Raw genomic sequence first — 8,586 nt, 5'->3', positions numbered from 1 at the left:
CCTCCCATTCCAGGCATTCCTCCGGGAAAACTACCAGGCATTCCCCCAGGAAAGCCACCTGGAAAAGAGCCATACTGAGCTCCTGACTGTCGTCTGGCTTCTTCCTCCCTCTGGGCTCTCTCATGCTCTTCTCGAGCCTTCTTAACTCGTTCTATTCTTTCTTTGATCTCTCGCTCTTCACGTTTTCTCTCATACTTTCTCCGATGTTCTGCAATTTTCTGTGCCCTAGGTTGAACTTCTTTCAGCATTGCACTAGCATCTTCATCATAATCCAATTTACAGGCAAGGGCAAGATCATGGGCTGCTTCTTCCCAGTGGCCTAGAAGTCTGTGTGCTTTCCCTCGCCACTTGTAAGGCTGAGCTGAATCAGGATTTATCTCAATGGCTCTGTCACAGTCTCGGATAGCAGCATTTGGCTTCTGTAATTTGATGAAGACACTGGCCCTCTTGGCATACAAAATGGCCAAGCGAGGATTCAGCTTGATGGCATCTGTGAATAAGTCAATGGCTTTCTGGAGTTCACCATCATTTAGGGCTTCAATAGCAGCCACTTTTTTATCATTTGCCTGATCCATCATCTCCTCCGTTATCTCTGCATTTTCATCTCCCATTTCTTGAGGAGAATCAGTGTCTGGTTCAATCACACCTTCTTTATCAATTTCTAGATCACTTTCCTCACTTGATGGTTCATCTGCCTTTAAGTCTTCCTCCACCTTCTTACTATCAGGTTTTTCTTCCTTGGTATTTTCTTCTGATTTAGCTTTCTGAGTAGCAGGTGGTACTTTACCCCCCATGCTCTCCACCCACTCTCTCAGGAAGCGCATTTCCTCGGTGTGCAGAACGCTCGGATCCTGCTTACACATTTTCACAAAGGCCCGAAGCTCGTTCACTTTGCGGGGGTCCATGGTAGAGAGGTGGTGGGTGAAGCTGGGGGACTACGGCCCTGTTCCAGGCCCAGGCGCTGGCTCGGCGTGACCGCGCAGAAGGGCACAACTTAAATATTTTAAGATAAAAGTAATAATCTTACTTTTACATAAAATGCAGAGACAGATTTTCCTTTTTCCGGACCAGGTCAAACAAAAGACCTGGAGGGAGCTGTGTGAAGCAAAGGACCACAGAGTTCTGAATGCCCACCCTGCTGGGAATAGAATCATGCTTGATCCAAATGACTTCAGGCCCAGCAAAGGACTCAGTTCTGATGAGACCACAGCAATTTCCTGAGTGAATTCCAAGCCACTTCATTAACAAATCAAAGCTTCACAATAGCGAAGATATGAAATAGACCTAGTGTCCATCAGTGAATAAATGGATAAAGAAAATGTGGCATATACATATAATGAAATAATAGCCATAAAAACAATGAAATAATGTCTTTTGCAGCAATGTGAATGAAAGTGGAGGCCATTATCCCAAGTGAAACAAGCCAGGCACAGAAAGACAAACACTGCATGTTCTCACTCATAAATGGGAGCCAGAAAATGTGTTCATGTGGACGTAGAGAGTGGGATGAGAGATAATGGAGACTCAGAAGGGTGAGGGGGTGGAAGGGAGGATTAGAAATTAGTTAATGGGTGCAATGTATGTTATTCTATTGATGGATAACTTAAAAGCCCTTACTTGACCACTATACAATCTATGCATGTCTACCCCCAAAATTTGTACAAATTTAAAAAAAAAGAAATATTCAAATAATTATCTTTTCTGTGAGTCGCTAAAGAACAGATATGCTGGCTATGCATGTTGGCTCATGCTTGCCATCCCAGCATGTTGGGAGGCTGGGGCAGGTGGATCACTTGAGGTCAGGAGTTTTGTGACCAGCCTGGCCAACTTGATGAAACCCTGTGTCTACTAAAAATACAAAACTTAGCTGTGTGTGGTTGCGTACACTTGTAATCCGACCTACTTGGGAGGTTAAGGCAGGAGAATGGCTTGAACTCAGGAGGTGGAGGTGGCAGTGAGCTGAGATTGCACCACTGCCCTCCAGTCTGGGTGACAGAGCGAGACGCCACCTCAAAAAAAGAAGAAAAAGAAAAGATATGCTGAAGAAATAAACTATGATATAAACAGATACAGACAGATATGCTAAAGAGACAAACTGTCATATATTCATATAATAGAATACTATATAGTAATTAAAAAATTGATAAAAATGACAATGTGGATGACTCACAGAAAATGCACTGTGAAAACAGCCAGACATGTAAGTAGAGGTATTAGTCTGTTCTCACACTGCTATAAAAAATTGCCCAAGACTGGGTAATTTATGAAGAAAAGAGGTTTAACTGACTCACAGTTCTGCACGTGAGTCACGACTGGAGAGGCCTCAAAAAACTTCCAATCATGACAGAAGGGGAAACACATCCTTCTTCACATGGTAGCAGGATAGAGAAGGAGTGCCAGCAGGGGAAATGCCAGATGCTTATAAAACTATCAGATCTCATGAGACTCACTCATTATCAGGAGAACAGCAGGAGGGAAAGTGCCCCCATGATCCAATTACTTCCACCTAGTCCCACCCTTGATATGTGGGGATTATTACAATTCAAGGTGAGATTTGGGTAAAGACAGAGCCAAATCATATCAGTAGACATACTTTCTAATTCCTTTTATACGACATTCAAGAACAGGCAAAACTAATCAAAGGCGATAGAAATCAGAAGATTGATGAGCACTGTCTGGGAAGGGACTTGAAGTACCTTTATAGTGTACTAGAAATTTTCTTTAAATCTATGTGTTGATTTTACATGTGTATACATCTATATAAATTCATTAAGTTGTATGCTTAAAATTAATGTACTGTACTGCATGCATGTTAAACCTCAATAAAAAGTAAATAAAATATAACAAAAAGATTGAAAACAATTTTCACACCTATTTAAACATTTTCTAAGTGAACTCAGTAGGTCATGAATCTATTAGAAATACAACATGTTCTGATTCGTTAGTAAGGATAGGCAACAATTCTGAGAAAATGAAATTTTACTAGACAAATTATTTTTTAAAAACCTTTGTGTAACTGGCGTACTCATTTGAAAATAAGTATTAATTTGGGAAGCAGAGTCAATAGTGTACTTTCTGCACTCACTTCTGTGTATTGTTTATGAAGTTTACTTTTCAGCTATTAAAACCAAGTATCAAAATAAACTAAACCTGAAGAAAATAAAAACACAAGTCACAGACTAGGATAAAATATTTGCAAAACATATCTGATAAAGAACCTGTATCCACTATAGTACTCCACAATGGAGTACTATTCAGCCATAAAAAAGAATGAGATCCAGTCATTTGCAACAACATGGATGGAACTGAACATCATTAGGTTAAGTGAAATAAGCCAGGCACAGAAAGGTAAACATCACATGTTCTCACTTATTTGTGTGATCTAAAAATCAGAACAATTGAACTCATGAGCATATAGAGTAAAAGGATGATTACCAGAGGCTAGGAAGGGTAGTGAGGGGTAGGGGTGGGGGAAGGTGGAGGTGGTTAATGAGTACCAAAAAAACAGAATAAATAAGACCTACTATTTGATAGCACAACAGGGTGACTATAGTCAATAATAATTGTTTATTTTTAAATAACTTAAAGTGTGTAATTGGATTGTTTACAACTGAAAGGATAAACACTTGATGGGATGAATACCCCTTCTCCATGTTGTGCTTATTTCACACCACATGCCTGTATCAAATTATCTCATGTACCCCATAAATATATACACCTACTATGTACCCATAAACAATTTTTTTAAAGGACCTGTATCCGAAGTATACAAAGAACCCTTGAAACTCAAAAATAAGAAAATAAACCACTCAATTAAAAATGGGCAAAAGATCTGAACAGATACCATGTCAAAGAAGATATATAGATGGCAAACTAGCACAGGAAAGGATACTCAATATCATACGTCATTAGGGAATTACAAATTAAAAGAATGAGATACCACCATACACCCATCAGAATGACTAAAATCCAACACACTGATAATATCAAATGCTGGCAAAAACGTGGAGCAATGGTGCTATGATTTGAATCTATCCATCCCTCCCCCAGCACAATTCATATATTGGAACCTAAGACCCAAGTAATAGTATTAAAAGGCAGGGCCTTTAAGAGGTGATTAAGTTGGAGTTCTGCCCTCATAAACAGGATTAGGACCCTTATTAAAGGGCCTCAGAGAACTAAGGTGGGCCCTTCTGTTCCCTTCTGCCATTGGGAGGACACAGGAAGAGGCACCATCTTGGAAGCAGAGAGCAGCCCTCATCAGATACCAAATCTGCCAGGGCCTTGACCTTGAATTTCCCAGCCTCCAAAACTGTGAGAAGATAAAATTTCTGTTCTTTATAAATTACTGTCTCGGCTATTTTGTTATAGCAGCAGGAACAGTCTCTAATATATATATATAGATCTATAGATAGATATACATCTATATATTTTTAGATATATCTATATCTATATAGATATAGATATAGATATAGATTTTTTAAAGAAAGAATACCTAATGGTGCCGTAGCTAAGCATTCGCTGTTCTGAAGAGAAAGGGAGGTAATTCAGCCCTTGGTGAGGGCATAGGTAGGAAGGGCGCCCCTGCCCCTCAGGGCCATCTCAGCCACTTTCTAGCCAGGGATCCTGGGCAAGTTTCTGTACCTCACCGGCCTAGTTTTTATTATCTGTACAGAGAGGGTTTTGAACAAATGATTTAGGTTGGTGCAAAGGTAATTGTGTAATTAAAAGCAATGGCAAAAACCGCAATTATACTTGCACCAACTTAGTATTAAGAATACTCTCATTCTAAATATTCTATGACTCAAAAAAGATTTGTTGAATGAAATTTAAGGGAATGACCCAAATCAGAACAATTGTACCTAACAGGAAAGGAAATCTTCTGGGTATAATACAGAGTAAGAGCTGTTAGGAGGCAGGAGAAGACAAACTATCATGTCCAGAAATAATTATGGTGGAAACTGTTAACAGAAGGGGAGGTAAATGGCCTAATAGTCTATAATTTATTCACCTATTTAGAGCCAGTAACTGGGAGACACCTAGAGAAGAAGACTGGATTAAATCCAGCATTTGGGGCTTATATAGACTAAAGATCATTTTATTGTTTGCCAATCACTCATCTATATATCTGTAAGTAGAAAGAGTTGATACCTTACATTTTATTTAAAATGTTAATGCTGGATCACTGCTCTTTGGGGACTCATTTTTAAGTGCGCATAATTCTGCAGGCTTTAACAATAAGATGCACATAAAGACATTTGAAATCTAAGTGATCTCTTGACATTTGACTAAAAGTCAAAGCAGTGGACCGCAAGACAAATAGAACACTTCACCCATGAAGGTTGACTATTAGCTTTGTTTCATGATCTGTAAATGAGTTATTAAATGCCTCTATAAAGTTTTATTACTGTGTTAATCCCACTAATAACTGTCCTCACTTTAAATGTCCTACTGTTTGCTGAATATGGCAGTGATGTGCTTCAATAATGCTGCCCGACATTAGATTTTTTCTCTCTAAAACAAAGGATATAAAAGAGAATGCATTAGAGATACTATGCAGTACTGGTTCTATCAGTTAAGGGAAAAAAGAGCGAGCCAGATGTTAGCTGTCTGTCTTTGTATGGGTATAACCTGCTTGATTCCACATTTCCATCTTTAGTTCTTGAGTGTCAGCAGCCTAGACATAAGGGAATAAAAGTGAATGTATGTTTCAGCACATTATGAAAGCACTTACAGAGAAAACAATTTACATCTTGATAGCTTTCTTTCATTACATTAACTTCACTGCTTTTCATCTTGGAGACTGCAGGAATGTTCACAAACATTGGCAAATGTGAGAAAGAATCACAGAATCTTGGAGCTAGAAGGGGCTCTAGAGGCTGTAACCCTTCCTCCCACCGTGCTGGAATTGCTTCTCTGTTCAGTCTCCCTTTGAGGCTGCTGGGGCACTCACAGTACAGACCATTCACTCACTACGTCCAGATGTTGGCCTCTACAAAATTCAGTCTTCAACCTGTTGGAATGGTCTTTCTTATGTTGAATACAAAGTGGCTGCCCCAGAACTTTCACTAGGATTCAGGGTCCTGCCTTTCGGAGCTTGTCACAGCAAGCACCTCCTCTGTGCCTCACAGGAGAGGCAGACACATATCTGAAGACATCCCTTGGAGCTCTGACTAGTCACCCGACCTACAAGCCAAACATCCTAGCATCTTCCACCACTCTTCAGAAGGAGTGGTTCCTACTTGCCTCACTACCATGGGTGCCAAATGATAAGCAGTCTCTAATTTCATTTGCAATATTTCTTTTAAAATGTTCCACTATTAATTAAACTCAACCTTCTTCCTCATACAGAAGAGACATTTGATGTACCACAGTTGGGACACCATACAGTTGTCCCCTCCTGAAACAGTGTGGTAGGGAGTTTGAATTTGAAGCACACGTGAACATGTAGGGAAAACAGGGGCAGGAGAATCAAGGTCAATTAATGAAAGCCTTAAACATCAGACACAGAGCACACACCAATAAAAGAAACACTGTGTACATTTTATTCATTTTGCATTGGTAAAACGGGAACATATTAATATATCTTTTACCTGACTCAAGTTTGAGGGGAACTTTTCAGGGTCTTCTGACCCCACAGTTTCAAGGAGTTGCCTCTAAATTGAATGACTATTTTGTAAGTTGCATATATAGCAACTTAAATTTGGTCTTTGTAGCCAAAATAGCTGGCTGTCCACAAAATATTCATGCACTTCTTTCCAAACTGTGGAATAATTACTGGGAAATGTTGCTCAATCAAGTACTAAATTACCAAAAGTCTCTGCAAGGCTACCTCTCACCAGTGGAATGTGAACAAAAGACACATGTGTCATTTTCAGCTGGGGTTCATTTTTAACTGTGGTAAAATATACATGCCATAAAAAATGTACCATTTTAACTATTGTTTAAGTATATAATTCAGTGGCATTAAGTACATTCACAGTGTTGTGTAACCATCACCACTATCTTCAGAACATTTTCATCATCTCACACAGAAATCTCTGTACCCATTAAACTGTAACTCCCCATTCTCCCTCCCCCCAGCCCCTGGTAACCCCTGTTCTACTTTCAGTCTCTATGAATTTGATTTTTCTAGGTACCGTACACAAGTAGAATCGTAACAATATTTGTTCTTCGGCATCTGGCTTCTTTCAGTTAATGTCATGTTTTCGAGGCTCATCGATATTTTCTATCTCAATTTCTTTTTATGGCTGAATAACATTTCACTGTATGCATATACCACATTTGGCTTATCTTTTCATCTGCTGATGGAGACATGAGTTGTTTCCATCTCTCAGCTATTATGAATAATGCTGCAATGCATATTTGTGCATATATGTATACGTGTTTGAGTCCCTGTTTTTAATTATTTGGGGAATATTATAAGAGAACTGCTGAATTATATGTAATTCCTTATTTAACGTTCTGAGGAACCACCATAAAATTTTCTACAGTGGCTGAACCATTTTACATTTCTACCAGCAATGTGCAAGGATTCCAATTTCTCCACATCCTCACCAACATGCTATTTTCCATTGTTTCAATAATAGTTATATTATACACTAGGTGAAGTGGTATCTCATTGTGGTTTTGATTTACATTTCCCTAGTCATTAAAGATATTGAGTATCTTTTCAATGCTTAGCAGCTATTTGTATATTGTCTTTGGAGAAATGTCTACTCAAGATCTTTGTCCATTTCTGAACTGGGTTATTTGTTTTTCTTTTGTTGAGTTGTAGGAATTCTTTATATATTCAGGATATTAATTCCTTGTCAGATATGTGATCTGCAAATATTTCTTCTAGCTAGGATTATTAAGCAGCTGTGCCTTTTCCACTATTTTATTCTTCTGCCTGATGCAGATGATTCTAAGACCCTAGGGAACAAGGGAGCCATGAAATGGAAGAAGCCAGGTACCACATGAAAGAAAAACACCCACTGACCAGGAGTGCCGCACATTCTACTGTTACACTACTGATAAACCAACTTCTGTGCTGATACGCTGAAATTTTAGTTTCTTTTTTCTACCAGCTAGCACTACCCAACCTAACAGAGTCCTCTGTCAATAGGTTCCCAGTCCTTGTGATAGTATGATCTGGGAGGTCATGATTTCCATCTCCCAGATCTCATCTTCATTAATATCTCATATATGGTCTCAGGCCTTCACTGATTAGACCCTCCTTTTTTTTTTTTTGACTTTCAAAAACACAGCATCATCATTTTGTCTAGACAGATATATGTAGTTCTCAAATTCTTCAATTCCGCTTTTTGAAAATCAGGTATTTCCCACCCTAAAACTCTTAGGCACCTCTGTTTCTTTGTAACAATGGCTCTAAAATCCTATTTGTGGATTTTTCAGTACTCTGCATAAGAATCTATTTGGGTTGGTAAAGTTGAACTCATTTAAAACAGGTGATATGGTCTTGAAATCTAATCACTATCTTGGATTTCCCTTCAATCATTCTCAAGATCTGCTTATATGGTCCCATGTGAAGATCACTCAGCTATTTTTAGTATTTACTTTTAAATACACTAATTCAGTTACTAT

The 8,586-nt window shown here is 38.7% G+C and overlaps 1 protein-coding gene and 1 pseudogene across 2 annotated transcripts in view; both read right to left on the bottom strand.

The window, feature by feature from the left end:
- LOC108542616 (serine/threonine-protein kinase ULK4) overlaps nt 1-8,586 on the bottom strand; it is a 494,918-nt gene that overhangs the window by 252,206 nt on the left and 234,126 nt on the right. The window lies entirely within an intron of this gene.
- Nucleotides 6-982, bottom strand: LOC108542617 (hsc70-interacting protein pseudogene; annotated as a pseudogene). The gene has a single exon (XR_001889315.1). The product of XR_001889315.1 is annotated as a hsc70-interacting protein pseudogene (transcript).

Source organism: Rhinopithecus bieti, unplaced genomic scaffold (genome assembly GCF_001698545.2).
Source record: "Rhinopithecus bieti isolate Rb0 unplaced genomic scaffold, ASM169854v2 scaffold_22670, whole genome shotgun sequence".
In the NCBI taxonomy this organism is placed as follows: Eukaryota; Metazoa; Chordata; class Mammalia; order Primates; family Cercopithecidae; genus Rhinopithecus; species Rhinopithecus bieti.
The sequence above is the reverse complement of the archived record's forward strand: the minus strand, read 5'-3'. Positions and strand labels throughout refer to the sequence as shown.